At 52.0% G+C, this 21820-nt stretch overlaps 1 pseudogene; it reads left to right on the plus strand.

Moving 5' to 3' along the window:
• The first annotated feature begins 21469 nt into the window (after positions 1-21469).
• On the plus strand, positions 21470-21588 carry LOC118604117 (annotated as a pseudogene).
• The last annotated feature ends 232 nt before the right edge of the window (positions 21589-21820 follow it).

Here is a 21820-nt window from a genome sequence, read left to right on the forward strand (position 1 = left end):
GCACATATAGAGGGTAGCATGAGTAACGTTTGGCCGTGTTCACGAATAGCGAGTTGCAGGAGGGCCGCACTTGACTAGCGCGTGCAGCACCCACGGTCAGGAGGGGCTCAGGAACTAGGTATTAAAGCACAGATGGAGTGAGTCAGGTTCGACTATCAGGTGTGGAGTGAGGTGGAAAAAACAGACGTGGCCAGTTGAGGAAGGGGTCTGGGGAGTGTCCCTAACTGAGGCTGTGGGTAGTCCCTTGAGGTCATCACTGGCCATCGCAGTGGGAACGGGACAGGGGTGCCACGGCGGCTGCACCCATCCAGCGGGGTGTGGCTGCTCCCACACAGCACACATTTTGGTGGGAACCGTCTCCCCAGCAGACCCCACAGATCTCAAATAAATCAGGTCTTCAGTCCGGGCAGAGGTGACGCTACCAGGGGTCAAGAGCAGTGGGGGATACAGTAGCTCTTGCCTCCGTGCCCTCCGGGGACATAGCAGACGATGGGGCAGAGGGAGGGCACCTGGATGGGGATTCCGAGAGGTTACATGGAGTCTAGGGAGCACCGGCATCAGAGCTGGGGGTACCAGCGCGTCCTGGCTCTCTGCCTCTCAGAGCCTCAGTTGCCTCATCTACCGACTGGGTAGATGATTCTCCACTCCCCAAACACATGGGTGGATGGGGGTAATGTTGGCAGACACAGGGCTGTGCACGAATGACAGGCCTCCTTGAGGGGTGACCTGGTGAGGCTGAGGGTAGAGCTAAACCTTACACAATGTCCCCACCTTCCATCTGCGGGAAGAATCAGGAAGGTCAGGGAGCCCTCCTACACTCTGAACTGCTCCCCAGAATCCACAGTGACCTTATTGTCTCCCACCTATTCATTCCAGCTCTGCCTGACCTGGGCAAGAGCTAGCTATGTCTTCTTCCCCATTCACAAGCCCAGGAGGAGGCTAGCTCTGGACCTCCTGAGAGCATGCGAGGTATTTGCCCCTGAAGGAATTCCAAGCTCTCTGTAACTTTTGGTTGTTCTCACCAATCAGAAGGAAGCTGAGGGCTTTTTCCCACCACTGAGGATCTAAGAGACCCTGGACCAGAGTTCTGCTTTGTGTCCAGGTGAGGGACAGGAAGCTCCCCCAGGTCTTTCAGACTGGCCTGGAGCAGGTGCCTAGAGTATTCCAGAACCTACACATAATCTCAGAACATATAGGTTAGCCCAGGCTAGCCTAGAACTAGCTCACAGTTTAGCACAGACTCAGCCATTAATTCAGAATACACACATCAGCCAAGGTTAGCCCAGAGATATGAAGTATCTGAGAATACGTAGGTTAGCTTGGAATACCTGTTAGCTCGAGATAACCCAAAACTCAAAAGTCAGTTCAGAACACACAAGTTAGGCCAGGTTAGTCCATGAGAGACATAGGTTTGTTTTCTTGGTACACCCAGGGTAGATGGAAATGAATAGATTGGTCCAAAACAATAATTTTTTAATTTTTTTAAAGCAGTAGAACCTGAAGCATTTAAATAAAATCTCTTTAAATAAATCTTTCCAAGAACCCAACACATAAAACAGATTAGGTAGAGCTGCCGTGGGTGGCGGGGGAGGGGGCAGACGCGGTGGTGTACCAGCAAAGGTGCAACACTCAGCGTCCAGGGAAAAGCCCTGCTGCGTGGCATTGTCAAATTCTGTTGTGTAAATACTCCCACTGGGCCGATTCAGGCAAACAACCGCCAGTCGCTGAACGCGAGCTGGGAAGAGAAGAGCATAATTGACTACACGAGCTAGGTGAGCCGGCTCAGCGCCAGAGCTGCCCTCTGGCCTCCTTTGTGCTTCTGGGGGTGCCCTGGGGACTCAGGCTCTCCATGCTGAGAGCCCAGGTCCAAGACACAGAGTTTGGCCCAAGCTTGGGGGTTAACTAGATAGCTTCAGACTTCTGAAACCTGAAGAGAACCCCCAAAAATGCTTCCCAATCCCTGGCAAGGATGGGGCAAGTGGAAAATGAAGTAAGTGGGGAGATCTGGCATCGATCATTTCCCACATGACTTTGACTAAGTCCGTTCTGCCCTCTGGGTCTCAGTTGTCCCATCTGTGCAATGAGAGATATGAGGGCTGTGACCTCCGAGGAGCCTGACCTGACCTCTGGAAGTCGGCAAGCTTGCTGTCGTCACATCTCACTTCCGCCCTCTTCCCAGGCCTGGCACCTCACCCCCAGCAAAGCCCCAGGCACTGAGTCACTCTTCCTCAATGCCTTGCACACCTGTCCTCAGCCAGATGGTATCCAAGGGAGTGTCGGAACTAATCACACAGCATCGTGTGTCCTCCTTTGTCAGGGCTAAGTCCTACGTGAGGCCCAGGGGTCAGCCTTGCACAGGGCCCAGCTGAATCAATAAGCTGCCTGAAGGAGCAATGGAAAGGTGACTCTTCACAAGCAACTGAGAGTACCGAAAGAGCCCAATCCAAGCTTTTAGTTTTTCATTTAAAAGTTTTTAATTACGAAATATTTTCAACATTCAGAAAACAACAGAAAAGGACATTTAGCTACCACTTGGATTTTGCAGATGTTGTATCCAGCCAGGTTTCCCCCGCTGGGACATGCCGCTTCCTTCCCTGAGCGTGCTCAGTGCTCCTCTCTCAAGGACCAAGTGGGCCAGGCGTGCCTGACCCCTTCCCTCCCAGGCGAGGCTCCCCAATGGACAGGACTGACCTCTCTGAGCATCTGCATTGTGCTCCTGTCACACGTTCATCTGATAACTCATTTTCCCTTATGAGTACCTGGCGAGATGTAGGTGAAGAAAGATTATTCTCCCCATTTCACAGAGGACGAAACTGAGGCATGGAGGGTGAGAGCACCGCACGCTGGAGGCAGGTCAGCACCAGACCCAGGTCTGCTCCCGAAAGGAATGTTTTCTTCCCAATTGGTCCCATGGTGCTCCCCTCCTCTCAGAGCCTCAAGGAGGGGGGCTATTAATAGCTGTACTGTGTCAATAGGTGTAAATGGAGACCCTCCCAAGCAAACTGGGCCACATCCCTACCCTACGTTGGAAATCCACCACAAGAGTTGGTTGAGAACCAGTATTCTATGAGGTACAGGGAGGCTGTGACAAGAAGGTACCATCTTCCCTAGAAGTGCGTACAGAAGCCAAGGTGCCTCCTCAGCATAAGTTTATTGACATCCAATGGGCTAGTACTCTGATGAATACAAAACACAGGGAATATCACCAATGGAGCAGGGAGCAGAAAGGGCTGACTTTCTAGAGGAGGTGGAGTTTGATGTAGGTCTTGAAAAGCAAGCTCTGGTAAGGTAGAGAAGAGAAGGATACGCCACCTGCCAGAGGGCACCCCGCATTCAAAGGCTCAGTGGTGGAAAATCTCACTGCCCATTTAGGCAGTGAGAGGGTGGGAAAGTGGGTGATGAGGATAAAAAGGCACATTACCCATACATATATCCAATAGATGAGTCAAATCCAGAATGTGTAAAAAAAAAAAAAAAAGAAAGAAAGAAAGAAAGAAGGAAAAAAGTCCAAATCAAGGAAAAAAGACGATCCAATAAAAAACATTAGCAAAAGTCTTGACCACATACTCTACAAAAGATACTCTCCAGCTGTCCAATAAGCATGTGAAAAGTTCTCACCATCACCAATCATTAGGGAAATGTGAATTAAAACCCCAATGAGATACCATTAGACTCCCACCAAAGTGGTTAAAATTAAAAAAGAATGATAAGTCCCAGTGTTGGCGAATATGTAGAGACACCAGAACTCTCACGCATTGCTGGTAGGAGTGTTAATTGGTTCAGCCACTTGGAAAATTGCTTGGCACTATTTCCTGAAACTAATCACATGCTTGTATTATGATGCCGAAATTCCACTCAGGTATTATCCCAAGAGAAAAGAAAGCAAATGTTTGCCAGTCATGTACAAAAATGGTCATTGCAGCTTTATTCATAATAGTCCAAAACTGAAAGGAACTCTAATGCCCATCTATTGTTAGTTGGATAAATAAGTCATTCATTCATTCATTCATTCATTTATTCAATGAAATACTACATAGCCATAAAAAAAAAGAAAAAATTACTGATCCACGCAGCTGTATGGATGGATCTCGCAGACATGATGCTGAATGAAAGAAGGGAGCAGAAATGAGTATATTCTGTACGCTTCCATTCAAACGAAGCTCAAGGGCAGATGAAAGTAACTTTGGGAATTAAAGTCTGAAGAGCAGTTACCACTGGGGAGATTACCGATAGGAAAGCACAAGGGAGCCTCTTGAGCTGTTGGAATTGTTCCGTATCTTGATCGATGAGGCATTTACACGGGTGTATACACATGAAGAAATCCATCGAGCTACACACTTCAGAGTCCAGCACTTGATACTAAGAAAGACTCCAATAAAATGTATTTCTAAAATCTCTCCAGATGAAGATGGAGAGTGGAGAGGAGAGGGCAAGGGAGGGGCAAGACAGCCACTCGGAGGATTTCGCAACAACATCGCAGGTGAGGGAGTAGGAACGAACCAGCGGGAAACAGGTTCCAGGCGTGGGCTCAGCCAGTGACGCTGAGGGAAACCAGAGGAAGACGTCAGCAGTGTGGGCAAGTGGGGGAGGCTTCTGGGAGGAGAGAGAGGAACACAACTGGAGCAGGCAGAGACGCCAAAGAATTTCAACACTCCGAAGTGTCATCTAAAAGGAGCACCCCTGCTACACCATTGCAACACTCTGAGCAGCCTCAGAAGGGTCAGCTCCCGCCCCAGCAGGGTTCGACCAGAATAGTCAGCCCCGTTTACTGAGCCCTCTGACATCCATGGGAGGCCCTGTGCCAACGACTTTACAGGAGCTCTCATCAAGTCTGTAAGAGAGGCCTATTTTTCCAATTTTACAGAGGCACAAACTGAGGCTCCGAGAGCTGAATGGTAGCCCCAGAACCCCAATCTGTTACCCCACCCTGTTACTGACCATGACAAAGCAGAAGTGAATGACCTTTTGCAGAAAAAAAACGTATCAGGGATCAGCACGGCTGGAGCCAACTGAACAGAAGCTTGCTGGGAGAATGGGGTTTGGGAATCTGTACTTTCTCTGGGCTGCCCAGGTGTCCTGGGCACATCCAGTTTGGGGATGGGCAGTTTGGATGACAGCGGCAGTAACTCTGAACCTGGGCACGGAGCAGAGTGCTGAGCCTGTCCTCAACCCTCATCACTCCACAGCGGCCCTCCGAGGAGAAAACTATTATGCCATTGCACAGATGAGGAAATGAACACTCACAGTGGTCAGCCAGGGAATGGCAAAGGACCCAGAGTACAGACCCCAAGCCTGACCTGTCACACTCCCCTGGGTCCTGGGCACTGGAGGGTTGGTATTGCCTAGAGGATGGGACACAAGTGACCAATTCTGAGGGACCCAGACAATGAAAGAAGGAGAGAGAAGCAGAGGAAAAGAAACCGAGGGGGAGAGAGGGGCAGAGAGAGATGCTGGGCGAGTGGGGAGGCAGCTGATGCTAAGGTGGGAGACAGAGCAGATGTTCCTCAGCAGCTGTGAACTCACAAGATAGACACTGCTAACGAGCTCAAGGAGCAGGTCGCTGCCCTACTGAACCAGAATGATGCCTCCTGCGTCTAGGCAGCTAGGGGTGTAAAGGGGGAAGGGTCAGCAGAAAGCCAGGCTGGACTCTCCCAGAGAGACCCCCACCAGACTGTGACTTTGGGCCTCAGTGTTCTCACCTGGGCAATGGGCCTCAAGGTCCCTGCCAGCCCTGTTGGGCTCTGAGCCACCAAGGGTTGTCCCCTGCACCAGGCCCCACTCCTGCAAAGATGCCACTCATTTCTCCAGAGGCAAACTTTTTTTCGAGCTTTGGGGAGGAAGGAGGTGCCTTGTGACTGACAGGAGGGGCCGATGTGGTGGTAAGGTTGTGAGGAAGCCAGAGGAAATCCATCAACATTATTGTCACCCCTCCTAGAACCAGATGGGCTCAAACCATCCTTTGCCACTTAAGAGCTCTGTGACCTGAGGCAGGTCACTGAACCTCTCGGAGTTGCTCATCTCTAAAGTGAGGATGGTGTTCCCCTCTTTACAGAGCTGATGTGAGGACTGGCTGACACTAGAGGTGTGAGAACACCCCAAGCCCACCACCTCCTCTCCTCTGTGGTATAAGTTCATCTCCCCAGAGAAGGAGAGAAACCGACAACCAGCTGGGAACTATAAGGGACGTTAGACAATGCTAACTCCAACCTTTACTTACATCCAGCAAGACAGAGAGGGCAGGTGGGAAGCAGGCCACACAGCTCTGAGGGCTAGGATGGCATGTAGTCCAAACCTGTCTCCCAGGACAGTGCTCCCTGGTCTTGGAGTGGGCGGAGAGTAAAGAGATCGCCTAAAGTCACTCTTGCCTCTTCTGCAGACACAGCAAATACCAGCTCCAAGATGGCATTTGGAGATGCCAGGCGAGAGTGGGCACGGAGAGCACGCCACAGGCCTCCGGAACTGTGGCTCCATTGTTAAGGACAAAAGAATAGCCTTCCCTGAGCACTGGGTGGGGCTCTTGCAGGAGGAAGTATTACTGATGGGGGATCCAGGCAGTGGGGCTGGGGCTCCCTCTGCCTGCTGTTCACTGAGGCCCTCTCTCCCTGGCAGAGGCTCCGGGCACAATTAAGCTGTCACTGCCACTTGCAATGTCACTTCTGATAGAGTCCAAGGGAGACAGAAGGATGAAGGTCACAGGAACCACAGGTCCCTGAAACAGGCTGCCCCTGATGTCAGCATCCTCCCTGGGTCTTTAATGCTGGCCAGCTGCCCTTTGAATGCCCGGCCCAGCCCCTCCCCTGCCTCGCACCAAGAAGGGGGCACTGTTTACAGCCCCTGCTTAATTAAATCAATAAACCACCAATGCAAATTTGGCTGAGAGCCAGCTCTTTGCAGTGCTCCATGCAGAGGGGACTGAATTAACAGCTGCAGCAGGAGAGCAAGAGGGGAGAAGGAGAGATGGAGGAGAAGGAGAAGAAGAGAGAAGAGAAAAGCCGATCTGAGAGGGGGCTCAGAGGCAGGTTGAGTGTCCTAGCCCTCAAATGCAACATCATGACCCGTATCTGCAGCACCCCATCATCCTGTTCCCATCTTCAGGCCCTTCTTTCCTCTTACTGCCAACATGGCTTCAGGAAATGTTTTACTATCAGTCATTTACACTATAGTGAGAACTTAAAGCTGCACAAGACTTTGGTGATGCCTTGATCCCACCTTATTTTGAGAAAGAGGCAGCTGAAGTGCCCCAGAACATCAGTGGCCAAAGTAAAAACTTCCAAGCCTGGCCCCACAAGCCTGGACCTCCTCCTGCAGGTGTCCAGGCCTGTACCATGGCCTTCATGCTGCACAGCCTCTCACGCCTAGGTCTTACTTTCCTTTCTCTTGCAGGATGGTGGGAAGTCAAAGTGTCTGACTTGACAAGAAAAAAAAGGCATGTACGAGTGCCATGCAGGTTACGGCAAGCTGCCTGAGCAGGAGTCCTGCAGGATACCTTTCTTCAGTGTCTTTGGGTCTGAGCAGGGTGGGGCCCCTCAAGAGCCCGGACAAGCAGCCCTGCACACCCTCTGTTCTGCATTCCTTGTGGGACCTGGTTGTTCGGAAGCCTGTCCATTAGGGGAGCTTGTGTGGCCTGAGGCCAGTCCCTGGTCCTTTCTGGGCCTCATTCTCTTCATCTAGATCACAAGAGGTTCAGAATTAATAACTTCAAGTGACATTCTAGCTCAACACTCTCTCTTCCAGGGTCCATAAAAGAAGACCTGACTTTTCAACAAGCCTGAGGCCTGGCCTGAGCTGAGACACCCTATGTTCAGAGCCAGAGCCACTCCAGCCATCACCAACAGGCTAGGTGAGCCCCAGGGTCCAGTCATGAACCCCGAGCTCCCTCCATTTTCCCATCTATAAAATGAAAATAATGACAGGTGTGGATCCCATGCGTGGGAGGATGGTGCACCAATGAATGCTCTCAGAGCCATGAATGAGAAAAAGAGGAGCCTCTGTGGAGGCCAGGGGATATCAGGAGGCAGCCTAGGAGCTCCTGATACCAGACTGGAAGCTAGTCCTGCCCCACCAGTCTAAGAGATGCCCCTCTGGTCCGTGGCAGAGATCTCAGGATTCACTCCCTCAAGACCTTCAAGGAGATGTTTCCCCACTTTGGAACCCCAGTTCCCCCCACTGTAAATGACTCTGGAGGCCCTATGACCCAGATTCCCAACTCCAGGGAAAATAAGAACATTTTACTCACTGCCCCGCCATCTGACTAGGGTTTGTGGAGTCTCACACACGCCTTCATGAGGGACACAGAGGAAGCATGGGTGGGGCGCCTGCTATCAGGAGGCTGTCTCCCTGGGCAGGCAGGGGGTAGAGAAATGAGAGACATTTAGAGTCAACCCATGCACAGATGTTAAGATAAATGGCCACATAGCCCAGATGCCTCAGCAGGGAAAGCAAACATAAGGCATTGAAGTCTCGCCATCCCTGACCCTGGCAGACATCACTAATCAATCATACAACTCTCTCCAGCTAAGCTGGATGCAGCCTACCCAGTCCTTCAGTCACGGTGCTCCAGGCATCCCCCAGCCTTATCTCTGGATTTAGCAAGCAAAATGGGGCTCCCCTGTCTCAGAGTCAGGGCCAGCCGCAGCAGGCTTCCTGGAGGCAGAAACCTTCACCTCAGCCTTGAAAGGAGAATCTGAATAGTTGAAGGGAAAGGAGAGGGTGTTCCAGGCGGCAGGAGCAGTGTGAGTAGAGATCTGGAGCGGAAAATCCACACAGCGTATTCAAGGACAGTGGGATCGGCTGCCAGAGAGGAGAGACGCACACTGGAGGAGAGGGAGGCCGAGTGGGAGAGGGAGAGGTGTCCAAAGTCAGAGGCCAGCCCACCTCTCTCCCCAATCTAGTTTACTGAGCCTACAGCCCCGCCACCTTCTATAGTCACTCTGAAGCCTGGGGAGACCCTGGAAGGGCCTAGAGAGAGTGAGGCAGCACTGACCATACCCATCAACTTTTCAGGTAACAAGGAAATTTGCAACCTCATTAAAATGACATGTTGCTGCCCATTCTGAGTTGCAGGGTAGGTGCCTGGGATGCATAAACCATCTTTATCAGCCCAGCTTCATGCACAGTTTGGAGCTGTGTCCAGCCTAGTCCCACTGCTGGCCCAGGGTCATCCCATGCCACAGAGAGAGGTGTCCTCCATCACTGCACATCAGGGACCAAGTGAAGAATGGCCAATTCAGACACAGGCCCTTGCCTAGGCTTCTAGAACTCCAGCATGCAGGAAGCACACAGGCCAAGGACAGGTATACAATCCAACCCCTTTCCGTTCCTTGGAGTCCCCTACCTGGAAGGCAAATCTCCACTCAGACTTTCTTTCAGAGCCTAATTTAGCTTTCACCTCTACCAGGAGCCCACTAGGATTTACCCCAAGACCATATTTACCCCATAGAGTTGCAGGAGACCTGTTTATAGTTTCAACCTAATTTTAACATGGCAAGGGACTCAGACAAACCATCTCTCTACCCAGACCTTGGTTTTTCCATCTGTCACTGAGGGAACTGGACGAGAGAGCCTACAGCCCTACAGCTATGAGAACTATCCCATTATTTCCAGATGGAAGAGTCTGGCTGCCTGCTTGGCCTAGGGACACCGGGTCATGTGGTGTCCATCTATCTCTTCCTACTGCCCTCAGAGCCTAGTCCGGGTGCTGACCAGCAGCCCGAGGAAGGTCAAAGCCCCAGAATCTCAGGCTGACACAGCTGGAGGAGCCTTCCAAGACCACATGGTCCAACTTCCCCTTTCCCAGATGGGTAGTGGAGGCCCAGAGAGGACAATGACTTGCCCAAGGCTGCACAGCAAGCCACCCACGACCAGGGCTCGCAGCTTAGTTGGGTCTTGTTTGGTGATGAGGCTCATGGGTACAAAGGCTGTGCTTGCTGTTCCATCCATGCCACTCACAGGGAGTCCCCTGAGGCAAGGTCGGGTGGAGGGGCAGTCACTGAACCCCAGTTGGCGGTAATACAGAAGAAATGGCTCCCATTTGCCAAGAGCCTTTAATTAAGACAAGAGGAAGAGATTCTAGTGGGGAATAGGAGCCAGAGAGAGTGCCCTCCCCTCTAAATCTCTCCGTACCAGTTGCCCACTACCTGTCAATCCACCATAAGTGATTTGGGTTAAAAACTGCTCTCTTTAGAGGAAGTTACAAATTAATTTTTTAGCATCTCGATATGAATGAATTTGTCAGAAGTCCTTCTCTGGGGATATAGGGGCCTGAGATCAAATAAGGGACTCAAAGAGAAATATCCTTACTTTCTAGATTTCTCTCCCCACAGGCAACCCTGTGAGCTCATATGCTGGCTTACAGCTTACCTCAGTGCGCGCGCGCGCGCGCACACACACACACACACACACACACACACACACACCGTGGCCGAGACCAGAGTGCAAGTGTCAGCCTAGAAAAGACCTTCTCAGCATCCAAGCAGACTTTCAGGATGGGGGAGCTGCCTGACCATGGAAGCATCTAAACTGAAGCAGTAAAATCATAAAGGGACATCCCAGAGAGACTCAGATATTTGGTCACTCATCTTCCTACTTCATCAGCCCGAGGCCTATTGGCCTGAGTGCAAGTCTACAAATGTCTCTGTCCTGTGCTCTTTGGCCCTGCCGCCAGGGCTCCAGCATTCAGAGATGTTCTCTAACTGCCAGGGGACATGGGACACAGCTGGGGTGGTCCTTCTCAAGCACTGGCAGCCCTGCTTGTCACAAAGATCACGGGTCCTCAGAGTCCCTATCAACTGGGCCACAGCCCAGTCCTTGGCTGCTGGCTCTGAAACTGCAGAACCTCTCGTCATCACTCATGAGGATCACAAGTGGCCACGGACTTTGACGAAGGAAATGACAGCCACAAATGCCCTCACTCAAAAGAGGGTCTCCCCACTTGTCTTGCAGAGTCATCCAGTGTATCTCCCTCCCTCCCTCCGTCCCTCCCTCCGTTCTCTCTCTCTCTTTCTCTCTCTCTCTCTCTCTCTCTCTCTCTCTCTCTCTCTCTCTCTCTCTCTCTCTCTCTCTCTCTCTCTCTCCCCTCGCCCCCCCGCCCCCCCGTGTGTCTCTTGCTCTGTGTCTCTGTGTCTCTGTGTCTCTGTGTTTCTGTCTCTCTCTCTCCACATTTCCTAAACTTCCTTTCTACCTCTCTAAACTCTGAATTTCTCTCCCTTTTTTTGTCTTTGTCTCACTCTCAGCCATCTCTCCCTCAGGTCTCTTTCTACATCTCTGATCTCCTCTCCTTCCATCTCTATACCTTTATTTCTCTGTGTCTTCTTTCCCTCACTTCCCTCACCCCCTCCCTACTCCTCTCTCTCTCCCTCTGCACCCCCAGCCTGCGGAGCTTCCCACTGAGAGTGAGTGCTGAATCTGTGTTTCTGAGTGCAGTTGTGAGCTGACAAGAACTATCACAGTCTCTGGCAGCAGAGCTCACCCAAGCAGCCTCCTCCCACTGTTTCCTCACATTTCAACACCTGGGTTTTAAACATCTCCTGAGTGCTCAGCTCTGAGCCTGCCTTTAAGGCGGGAGTGGAGGGGAGAGGCGCTAGGGTGGTCAGTGCTATTTCGGGCACTTTCCATATGTTATCCCCAGTCAGCCTCAAATATCTGAAGTAGGTTTTAATCTCCCCATTTTACATGCAGGAAAACTGAGGCACAGAGAGACCACCCCAGCCAGGCTGCAGTTCGAACCCAGGTCTGCCTGATTCCAAAGCCCATGGGCTTTCCGATCTTCATCTTACTGAGTCCAGAAAGCTGGGTGGCCTAGGCTAGTGGTACAGCCAGCATTAGAAGCTTCAGCCCACATGTGGACTAGTTCTGAGACAGGAGATGCTCACTGAGACCAGTGTCACAGGGCACCCTATGCCAGGTGCCAAACGAGAAGTCGGAGGTGAGTGCTAAGGGAGGCCAGGAAGCAGGCTTGCTGGGGTGGGGTCAGGGAAGCCTTTGCAGAGATGGCTGCACTAGCAGGAGAAGAGGGACCTCCAGGCAGGGGGAAGAGAGTGAGTAGAGGCTCGAGGTGGACCTGCATGAACCAGGGAGAGTCAGCAGAGCTGGACTGGCTAGTTAGGACCAGGCTTGGGAGGCCCCAACACAGCTAGACAGAGGAGTCTGGGGCCATGGATTGGGAGGAGAATGTTGGGTGTCATGGTCCTCCCCTGCAGAACTCATGGGCCTTGGAGATAGAGCCCTTTGATTTGTTTTGAGATCCCAGGGACTCACTCATTTAGGTGAGAAAAGCCCAAGACAGGCCATCACAAAGCCTTGGTCCTAGGTTAGCCAGCTTCAGACCTACTGTGTCACTCCAGGCAAGTTTCTTAACCTCTCTGGGCCCCTCTGTAAATTTAAATAGTAGAGCCACATAATCTCCAAAAGTCTTGCTGCCCTGACATCCTGTTGATCCCACAAAGGACCAAGAAGCTCTGGGAGGTGATGATCCCTATAAACCAAGGTTTATCTGGAGCTTTGGCCAGTAGGAGCCCAGGCAGGGGCCCAGGCAAGCACACATTTGCCATCAGGGAAGCTGAGGCAGGCCCTGGCTCAATGTGGGCACTCGGGCTTTCCAAGAACTTCTCCAAGTGCTGATCTTAGTGGTACTGCTGAGAGTGGTTTCATCTACCTTTGAGCAGTACCTTCTACCACACACCTGCCAGTGCTCTCCGGGTGGTGCAGGAGCCCCCCTGGATCTTGGTCCTCTAAGAAATACATCTGAAGGAGGAGGAGGAGAGGCAATAGGAGTAGATAGGAATGCTGGTCTGATACCTGCAAAAGGAGAAGAAGAAGGAAGGGGAATTGGGAAGAAGGCTCTTCTGAGAAGGAAGAGCCCCAGACTCAGTGCAGCTCTGGAAAAGTCCTGGTCAGCCTGAGGCAGAACCCCACGCAAAGACTGCCGATGGGAGGAGTCCCACGCTGGGCAAACAAGGCCTGGCTCCAGTACCTCCGCTGTGCACAGCCATTAGCCAGGGGCAGCCTGGGGAGAGGAAGGACAGGGTGCAAATGCCATACCAGGTCCTGAGGTGCAGCAGCTGGAAATTGTCAGCTAACCATGTTCCTTGGGGTAGCTTCTCTCAAAGGAGATCTGACTGCTTCACCTCTATGGCCATCATGCTGACCTCTTAGGACCAAAGTATTCCAGGTGTTGGCAGATCCACCCCTCACAAAGGAACAGGCCCTCCTGGAGCAGCCCTAGCCCATGTTCAGTAGCCTGGCCTCCTCCCCAGGGATGGGATAAAGATATTGGCAGAAAGGCATTCTTGCTGGCTGGGGCTGAAACAGCCTAGCCTCAGAGCAGGACCTGGGTCTCCCATGCCTCAGGCACATGGTCCCACAGGTCTTGGCAGGAGCCCTGGGCCTACCAGATACCCAGAGACTCTTCACTGTAGAACAGAAGGTGGGCTCCGAGTCTCTGGTCATCCCCAGTCACCCCTAGCAGTGGTTTCCTGTGATACAGATGGCTCCCTACTTGGGGGGCAACCACCTGGGGTGAGGGGTGGGGACAGGCCCTGAGACCCTGCCCCCTAGCTTCAGGCTCTCTGTATAAGTTGTCAAGGAAGGAGTGGAGGTGGGGAATTCAAACTCTTGTGGGAGGTTGGGAAAGGTGTTTAGCTGAACAAAGGCCCTCAGACAGTTGACCACGTCTTACGTAGTCCTCACCCATCATCAAGAACTTCTGCTCAGATGGCTGGAGCAGTCCCAGAATGGAGCAGACTTAAAGAAGTGAGCACGCACGACTGGAGGCACCCAGCACCCCCCCGGGGGGACCCCTCCTCCTGAAAACCAGTGGCCACCTCCGAGAGTGCTCAGGACCCTTGGGTGATTCTTAAGCTGCCTTTTAGGCCTCGTTTCAGTCAACGACATTTAGTAAGGGCCTGTCTGAGCTTCAGTGAGTTGAGCCCCAGAGATGTGATGGTGACAGACCAGACGCAGCCCCAGCCCTGGTAGCGCGTGGCCACGCTCACAACAAGGTTCGCCCGCCAGCCTGCGGCGTGGGCTCTTACGGAAGACGGCCTGGTAGGGATTGCTCTGACTGACTGGAGCTGGGGGGTGGGGCAGAGTGGGGACAGGAGACTAGAGTCTGGTGCTATCATCTCAGAAAGACACGGAGGTGCTCTGAGTTAGGGCAGGTGAGAGAAATGGGCCGGTTTGAGAGCAACTTGAGGCAGTGTTCATAGGAAGCAGTGACTACTGATCAGGACGAGTGGGGACACTCAGGAAAACTCCAGGACTCTGGCCTGAGCAACAAGGAATCCTGGCTCTCTACTTCCTCACTGAAACCCACTTAACCGCTCTGTACCTGTTTCTTCATCTCTAAGACAGTGATAATACTACCTATGTCACAGACTTGTTTTAGGGTTAAATGAGCAAGCGTGTATACACTGATTAGAACAGTACTGGGCACCAAGTAAACCCTCAATAAAAATAAACTATTATCATCATCATTATTGTTGTTATGAGAAAGAAATGGATGGATGGATGGATGGATGGATGGATGGATGGATGGATGGATGGAAAGGAGGGTGGATGAATGGATGTGTGGGTGGATGGGTGGATGTGTGGGTGGATGGGTGGGTGTGTGGGTGGGTGGGTGGGTGGATGTGTGGGTGTGTGGTGGGTGGATGTGTGGGTGGGTGGGTGGATGTGTGGGTGGGCAGGTGGTGGGTGGGTGGGTGGACGGAATGAAACATCAGGAACAGGTGGATAGTGTACTCGGTTGACAGCTTAGGAATCCCTCTTCTTCTCCTTCTATCACATAGTTCTATTTTCCTCCCTATGGCCTCTTCCTCAAGCAGGTTCTCCCTGTGGTGGCCAAGACACCGTGGCAGCTCCGAGTTAACATCCCACCATCCTACCAAGAGGAAAACCCCCCTTTCCTAATCCAGCGAAACCCAGGATGAGCTCCCACTGGCCAGGCCTGGACACAGGCACATCCCTGAAGCCAGGAGGCAGATGGGCCCCATTCAAACAATAGGGACTCAGATGAGGTGGGTGGGTAGGTGGGGTGGGGGGTCCAAGAAAAATCCATGTGTTGGTAACCAAAGAAGGTGGAGGGGTGCTGGGCTGGCAGCCCACAGCTATTTGCTTCGTGGTTCAACATGGAAGGAATAGAGTGGCACCCACAAAGGCTTGCCTAGAAAGAGGGGAGGAGACCCAGTAGAGTTCAAAGTCTCAGACACCAAGAAAAAATCGGGTTTCTAGGAGAAGGGAGTGGTCACCATATCAGCTGTGGCCACGAAGGGTCCACTAGTTTAGCCACCAGTGATCAAGAGTGACTACTACCACCAAGGTGAAGCCATCCTGGACAGGGACAGTGTGTGTGTCGGGGGGTGGGAATCAGTGAGGGAGGGTAATAGGGGACAAGGACAGGGAGCCAGAGGTAGGAGGATGAGAGGAACAGGGGAAGAAACAAGATGGGACAGGAGGGCTGCCAGGGGGACAGAAGAGACTAGTGGGCCCCCAGAGGAGGGCCAGCAAGAAGAAATGTGACAAAAGAAAAGGAGAAAAGAAAAGCCACCATCAGGCTCCCTTCCTCCCCTCCCCCAATGCCAAAGTTAAAAATAGGTTGTGTGGTGATAGGGAGACAGAATGAGAGCAGTCGTCTAAGGAGAAGGAGGTAAAGGAGCTGGGGACTGGGAGGAAAGTCCCCCAGGCCTCAGCGAGGATGAGAACGACAGTGACAGCACAGAGGCGGCAGCATCTCTCCCCTCCCAGGCAGTGACTCCAGGCCGAGGATCATCCTTCAACCCAGCAGGGGCCCGGGAGGGCCTCAGGATAATAAGCCCCATCCACGCATGCTCAGCTGGCTTACTGAGCCCAGGGCCTGGGCACCCGGACCTGGCAGGAAGGGAATCACAACCACACTGTACAGTTGAAGGAACTGAGGCTCAGAGTCCCAACAGGCCTGCTGACGCCTGGACACCACCAAGGACGCTCGACCACAGAAAGGATGCGCATGGGATTCCCCAGGCTCGGAATCGAAGATACAGCCGTACACTGAGTGCATTCCCTGTGCCAGCACCCAGCATCAAGGAGGGCAGGAAGAAAGGGCGAGTGAGGAATTCAAAGGTGATCTGGCCACACATCCCATGATGCCGCACCACCTTTCTGCACCAGCCGCTCTGGTGGAGAAACTGAGGCCCTGAGAGGGCAGGCGATCTGCCCACCTGCTCACAATAGCGGCAGAAGTAGGTGCTGAGAACCGGCAGAGCTTTCTGTTCCCAGCCCGGCCCCGCCCTGGACCTGCTGGGTGGCCAGGTAGACACCCCCTTCTCCTCTGAGCTTCAGCTTTCTCATCACCCCATGTCCTTCCTGCCTGGCTCCTGGGCACGCCTGTGGAGGAGCTAATGAGTGGTTGGTTTGCAGAGGCAAAGCCCCACATTAACAAACACACAGGGTTATTAGCCCTCTGAGCCCGAGAGGAAGACCAGCTAGGAGCTGCCCTATGCTGACAGGGCTGGTTTTCCTGCCCAACTTCAGGGCGTCATTACTTTTGTTAGCAGACAGCGTGATTATTGGATGCGGTTAATTATCTCTTGTGTTTATAGATGGCCTTTCTTCCAAGGATCTGAAAGCTCTTTTACATTTAGCTTCCCCTTATTACCAGGAGGTCAATACCACAGCACGGAGAAGCATTTCTCTCCATGTTTTTATGAGGTACAGAGAGGTTAGGCCACTTGTCCAGAAGCACACAGCAAATTGGCAGCAGAGCTGGAATCAGTAGCCACAGTCTTCTGGGCCCAGGAAGGATGCATGCACATTCTGGACACTCACTGATTCTCTTGGCCTTACTCTGGCCATCGCAGGGCAGGCCCACTCCTTTTACACTTGCGCGGTGTTTTCTTTCAGATTTGACCCCATTTGATCAAGATATAGCTGGTGGAATTATTACCACATTGTAGGTGAGGACAGAGAGGCCCAGAGAAGTGAGATCGCAGGGTAACGGGCAGGGAGAGGACTCAGATCCAGGTCTCTGGACTCCCCATCCAGTGTGCCAACCCGGCAACAGCTGCCTCAACTCACCCCACAATGAGCTGTGGAGGCTCCAAGAGCAGCGCTAAGGTGGGTCTGGTACCTACGGGAAGAGGAAGGCCCTGTCCTGTTAATCCCATTAGGCCTTCCTACAGGGGACTGAGCCAGGGGCAGCCAGGGCAGCTGTCTCCCTCCCTTGGCCCCTGGGTGGTACTGAAGGAGAGTAAAGAGAAACAGGGTGGCCAGACTGAGAGGAGCTCCTCAGTGGTTTGAGTGACAGGGAAAATGGCTCCCAACCTGTACCTCCGTTTCCACAGTTGCCATATGAGGATGGGACTGGGCTAGGTGAGTCCTAAGGTTCCTTTCCATTCTGAGGTTGCTCAGGTCTCTAAGAAACTGAGGTCTGCCAGCAGGGGCCAGCCTACCAGAACCCCTCTGGGACCTTGGGTAAGAGGTGGGGTGGGAGGGCCAGCCCTGCCCAGACCCTCACATGTCTAGATGGGCTACTGTAAAGAGAAGAGCTCAGTGGTAAAGCAGGAGACCAGGGCCCTGGCCCACTATGTCACAGCTGGCAGTGACCTTGAGCTAGTTCCTCACCCTCTGGTCATCTGTCTCCTTATTTATTGAATAAAGTATTTTCCTAATGTCCTCCCCAAATGCCCCTTCTGGCCCCGGGGTGGTCACAACCAAAGCTCCTGGGAGAGCAGCCCTCACAGTTAGAGCTGATTCGAGTGTACATGAGTCTGATTCAGACAGTGATAAACATTGATCACACAGCCTCCCCAGGTCACTGAGACTACAGAGAGACACCAGTTAAGCCACATTCATCTTCCTTCAAAGCTCTGAGCTCTACCGGTCTCAGAGCTCCAGGCCAAGGTCCCCGGGCCTTGGGAGGCTCAGCCGGGGAGGGCTGGTTTCTCCCAGGCCTCAGCTCTAGACCATGATGGCAGCCCACATTCCTGGTTAATGAAGACAGATGGGCTCGCCTAGGATGCAGGGGAGGCATGGCAGGGCTAGGACTAGAGGGAACTGTTGAATGGGCCAGGCTGGAGGAGAAAAGAGGTTAATTGTTGAGAAAGGTGAGAAAAGGAAACTCATGCAGGAAGAATGATCTCAAGGCCTCCTCCTGAGAAACTTGCTGCTGGGGTATACAGGGCTGCAGCTGTGTAGGGTCTCGGGGTGGACAGGGCCCCGTATCCCTCTCCTCCTCTGACTTTACGAAGAGAAAGAACAGCAGATTTGATCTTGGCCAAAAGTCCAGAAGCAGTGGGGGAATAAAGCCAGCCACAACCCCCTCATCGCCAGGCAGAGACTGCAGTTTGCCGATGAGCTTTCAGAGGACCTCGCTGGAGCTTCACAGTCACTCCATGAGGCAGGTGCTGCCACTTCATTTTACAGCTGGAGAAACTGAGCCCCAGAAATGGCCCAAGACCCTACCACGTCACTCAAACTGGACCTGGGCTTGACTGTGGGCTCACTGACTCCCAGCCCAGGAGCCCCCGCCCATGCCTGCCTCCTGATCTGTAATCTGAATAAGCAGGAGGTCTGTGTGCCCTCAACAGTACAACCTCCTCATGGCTGCTTCCCAGGGAGAGGGATGCTCCATCGAAGCATCAATGACCAAGAGCACTGGCCAGCCCTCTGTCACCCACTCTGATAACAGACAGGAGATTCTGTGGGGGAGGAGGGAGGAAGGTGAAGGATAGGGGGAGTTCGATCTTTTCCTAAGGGCGTATTACAAGGTCATCCAAAAATGATTGTCAGCCTCCAGGGCTGACTAAAGTCAGCCCAGTCGAAGTTGGATTCTGAGCTCAGAATCTAATCTCTAAGGCAGGAGCCTACAAATGGGGCACACACCTTTCTTGCTCCCTCACTCATACAGAGAACAGAGATAGACAGTCCATTTGAACCTAGAGGATCCCTGCCTTGTACTGGGAGGGAGGGCTGGGCCTCACCTGGCTGGGGCCTGAGTTGGGGACCAGGAGAAGAAAGGTAGGGAAGGGGTAAACTTGGTTGGAATCCTTGGTGTGTTGCTGGCACAGGTTAGGAAAGGGGACTCTGCACCCACCACCTCAATTCCCCACTGGGCACCCATGGGATCTCTGGGGCAGCAAAGCAGGGATCGGAAGAGCAGATAGCTCCCCCCATCACCCCTTATATCCATTAGCCTTCCATAATGCCCCACACCTGAGTCCTCTTCTCCATTCTGTGGCCGTGGGCTGCAGTGGGGCAGTGCTGGCTGTGGGGGGAGCCAGGGCTTCAGGAAGACATTGGCCTGAGTTTGAATCCCAGCTCTGTGACTTCGTAGCTGTGTATCTCTGAGCCATAGTCTCCTCACCTGTAAGCAAGGACATAGCACAGCCTCCTTCACAAAGACCTTAGCAAGGATTAATTCAGACAAAGTATGTCATGTCTGGCACTTGGTAAGCTGTGCTCCTGCCTTCACAGCTTGGCCTTAGCCAAGTTCAAGCCCTGGTTGCTTTTCTCTCAAACCCTTGTAAAAATTCTCCCGGCTGACGTCCCCACTCCAGCCCTCTGTCCCCTCCATTTCCCCCTCCACCCTCTGCCAAGGTGGCTTCCTGAAATGCTAATCTGATCCTGGACGTTCCTGGGCCTAAGAACCTGTCATTCCTGGATGAGGAATACAATTAAAGAATGACTATTAACTTTGTTCAGGTGTGATCATGGTGTTTTTTACAGAGTCCCTAATTTTTAGAGATATATCATATTTATATATGCATTGATATGTGATTTGCTTCCAGATGATCTGAGGGTGGGAGGAGGCAGTCAGGCTAGAGCGGACACAAAAAGCTTAGCAAATTGTTCACTGTTGAGCCAAGTGGTGCGTCTGTGAGGGTCCCGATAGAGCTCCCCGCTTGTTGTGTGTGTGTCAAATTTTCCATAATAACAAGTTTTTTAAATGTAGAGGGAGGATGGATGAAAAAATTGCAGATGGGATCATTGTTGGTGGGCATATGGAGCGTTACACTACATACTTTGGTGTACATTTGAAATTTTTCAGAACGAAATTTTTTTTTAATTTTTTTTTAATTTTTTTTTTTTTAAGAACAGCTGTCTGCTCCTCAATGTTGCCCCAGGATGAAGCCCCCTGTGCGCCACGCCCACAGCCCCCCACACCTCTCCGGGTCCCAGCACCCCTTCCGTTTACGCTCGTCCCTCTGGGATCCGGAGCTGCAGGGCAACCAGACTCTCCAGGCAGCGTCACCTCCATGCATCACTATCTGCCCCCTCCGGGTGGCGCATGTTCCCACCCTGTCAGCTGAGAGGGCAACTTCTCTTGGTTCCGCTGAAGAATCACCTCTAGGCAGCGGTCCTACTTCTTTGGCCTCCACCCTGAAAGAACTGACCACTGCTCCTTGCAGTCCCCCAATCCATGTGGCCTGGGACACAGGCGAGAAGCGGAGGGTTTGTCTTAGTGCACCCAGAGTCCAGCATGAAGCCTGATGCTCAGTATTACAAGCTCTCACCGAACGCCGGACTTAACCCAGCAACCTAAGTTCCCCTCAAAATGGTTATCATTTCCTGAGGTCGCCCTGCCCCCTGTTGGTGGAAAGAAGCATTACAGGGATGGTTGGAAGCAAAACTGGATCCCTGACTGCGCTGCCACCCAGCCCGACTCCCCACTCCCCCCATCCAAGTCCACCATATCTCTATCCTACTATCCTGGTCAATAAGCAGAACTCTGAACTAGGCTCTGTGGGGGGAGCTCACCACAGAAACATACAGAGCCTGCCACCATCAGCCTCTCCCGACTCCTCCAGGCCCAGCTCAGACAAGGCTCCCATGGCAGCCCACTGAGGACTCACCTTAGGAACAGGCCACCAGCCCTTACTCAGGCCACTTGATATTTGCTCAGGCCCCCTCCCTGCCTGTTGTGCTCACACCCCACACACATACTTCCTGTCTGCTTGGCCAACTAGTGACTCTTCGAAGTATACACCAAACATCCCCTCCATGTGGATAACACAGTCATCTAAATGTAGAGTTACTCTGTGACTCTATGATAGCACTTGTCACCTTCATTAGTGGTATAAAAAAAATAAAATAAATAAAATAAAATAAAATAAAATAAAATAAAATAAATGGAGCTGCCATCCCAGAGGAATTACCTTGCATGTCCCAAAACAGTGCAAAATAACCTTTAGACTGGGACTAAGGCAACACTGTGTCCCAAACAACTGTTTGCAAGAAAAACAAAAAAGCAGATATTATGACTACCTGACTGATAACTACCAGACTGAAAATTTAAAACATTCTTTAGAACTAGCAACACTATGTTAGCTTATCTGCCAATGATGTAGCTGTTCCCCTTCCCTTTCTCATAACTATCCCTTGCCTTATCTCCTAATCAGAGATCCATTTGAGTTTCTGCCTGAATCAGTGACTTTAGAATAGCTATTCTTTTTTATCTCCAGTAAATGTTTGTTGTCTCTCTCTTCAAAAGGCTTTTTACTATAGCCATGCTACCCTGAACAAGCCTGATCCTGTCTGATCTTGGAAGCTCAGCAGGGTTGAGCTTGGTTAGTACTTGGATGGGAGACCACCTAGGAAGACCTGGTGCTATAGGCAAAAAAAAAAAAAAAAAAAAAAAAAATTGTTTTAAATAAGTGATTGTTAGCTGACAAGGTCCTTGCAATCTGCAATCTGTGAGGTCACATACATACATACATAAATGCCTTTTATTCTTAGGATGACAGTAGTATGCTCATCTCCTACCTGAAACTAGAGAGTCCTTGAGAGAAAACACTCGGTCTCAGTGTGGTAGAGGCTGATTTAAGAACTGTGTGTTTGGTTTAGTCCA

The sequence above is a fragment of the Rousettus aegyptiacus genome, unplaced genomic scaffold, assembly GCF_014176215.1.
Source record: "Rousettus aegyptiacus isolate mRouAeg1 unplaced genomic scaffold, mRouAeg1.p scaffold_m13_p_6, whole genome shotgun sequence".
NCBI lineage: Eukaryota > Metazoa > Chordata > Mammalia > Chiroptera > Pteropodidae > Rousettus > Rousettus aegyptiacus.